We start from the raw sequence: 1,924 nt of genomic DNA, 5'->3' as shown, positions 1-1,924 counted from the left end.
TCACGCAAGACATCCTGTGTATATAATGTAACCTACTCCATGGAATACAATGAGTTGCACCAAATATTCTCTCTACACTGCTCACCACTAAGACAAACAGTTGGACAAAATAATTATTTGATCCATTACACGAAGAAATTTTATACATCCAATAAAACAATACTATTGATAAAGCATTTTTTTCTTGCAAGAGGTGTAGCTTTCATGATGCACAATTTGTATGCATGTCATGCACATTCATGACTTCTTTTCCTTGACCCTTTTTCTCTGGACAATTGCGATTATCATGAAACCCTACTTGGTTTCACGTCTTGCACGAGCGTGCGACCTTGGCCTTGGCTTCTTCGTTCTTCTTTTTCAGTTCTTCCCCATTCATCTCCTTTCCTCTCCTTATTCTTTTACTTCTCCTTGCCGAACGAACATCATTTGGCGGGTGTATGTTAACTTGAGTAGGGATGTTGCAACCAATAAATGCCTCATATTCCTCTTGCCTAGTGTGCCTCGCTGACTTGGAGAAGCCTGTATGTCTGACAGGTGTGTATGCTTGCTTTGTTACATGTGTAGAATGCATTCTTTGCACTCTCAATAACTCGACAATTTGATCTGATCAAGTGACCATGATTGTGGTGCTCAACCCATGATTCTATCTTGTAGGTATCATTACCACACAACTTCATGTGCATAAAACTTATAGAACTTCTCAACAGCCTCTAATCCTTCAAATGGCATGCCTAAACTAGGCTTCAAATTCTCTTCACATTCCGGTGTAAAAGACGAACACTTAAACATAAACAATGAATTAGTAAGCACCATTGTGTATAACTAACTGAAGTATATACAACTAGGAAGCAATTGACTCACGGGGAGAGGAACACTTGCTTTGGTGTGGTAAATCTTTCCTCCTCAAGCTATTGGTAGATTGCATTGCTGCACAAAGACACAAACAGATACAGAATTAGCCTCTGAAATGAGAATCACTCATGTACAGTATATGAAATCCATATTTTGGCCACATCTCATACGCCACCAGCCAATCAAAAATCTGGCTGCTCACCTTTTAATAAATTAATAATTTTCTATACTAGTTAGGCAAAGCTATAAGAGAAGACGGTCTATTGATCTGGTCAACCATGGCCATCCACACCAATTCTGCATGTGTGTGTTTGCGTGTTGTGAGTCGTGGCGAGCTAGCTACCTGGTAGTCCCTAGGTGAGGCACCTTAGCTCCAGATCGCTCGGGCATCGGGAGAAAATCAAGTCACCCTGACATGCGTACCTCACACCAAGAAGTACACGGCGGCCGCGTCAGGAGATCGAGATGAACCAACTGCAATCGATCAGTATCCTGTGTCGTTGGTGTTTAGGGCGCACGGCGAGGTCTCCGTCTTTGGCCGCGGGTCGCCGCCGTAGTGATCGGATCTGCGACGTGGGGTTGGACAGGGGTGCCCGTGCAAATTTGCAGGTCTAAAAGCATCTCCAGCCGCGCCCCAACAGGCCCTCTTTAGTCAATTTTGCCGCGCCGGTGTCAAAAAAAGGTCCAGTCACGTCCCTAGAAGCCTGTTTTTCGGCGGCTCGGGGTGAAACTGGTGCCGGCAGACCCAGGCCGAACCCGGCTTCCTGAGGGGGCGCCAGCACAAGCGAAAAGGGCTGTGGATTCGCCTTATCGGCGAGGCGAGCGCCTCTTCCCGCCGTTTCTTCCCGCCGTTTATTCCCGCGTTTTCCCCACTTCCCTCCCGTACTCTTCCTTCCTCCTGCTCGCCTCCCTCCCAGCCGGCCGCCATGCCACCGAAGAAGTACGTCGCCCCCCGCACGGCGGGCAACCGCGACCGCCTCCGTCGCCCAGCCAAAGCAGAGGAAGCCGAGGGCACCGCCGATCAAGCCACCGGGCATGTCAAACGCCGAGTAGAGGGCGGAAGTTCAGCGGC

The 1,924-nt window shown here is 48.2% G+C and overlaps 1 long non-coding RNA gene across 1 annotated transcript; it reads right to left on the bottom strand.

Annotated features, from left to right (window-relative positions):
• Positions 1 to 201: 201 nt before the first annotated feature.
• On the bottom strand, positions 202 to 1,449 carry LOC123106737 (uncharacterized). The gene is made up of 3 exons (XR_006451454.1): positions 1,276 to 1,449; positions 862 to 927; positions 202 to 780 (listed from the first exon to the last, which is right to left on the bottom strand). It is a non-coding gene; the product is annotated as an uncharacterized lncRNA (long non-coding RNA).
• Between the last annotated feature and the right edge of the window lie 475 nt (positions 1,450 to 1,924).

The sequence above is a fragment of the Triticum aestivum genome, chromosome 5A (assembly GCF_018294505.1).
Source record: "Triticum aestivum cultivar Chinese Spring chromosome 5A, IWGSC CS RefSeq v2.1, whole genome shotgun sequence".
Taxonomy (NCBI): domain Eukaryota; kingdom Viridiplantae; phylum Streptophyta; class Magnoliopsida; order Poales; family Poaceae; genus Triticum; species Triticum aestivum.
This window is presented reverse-complemented; position numbering and strand designations above follow the sequence as displayed.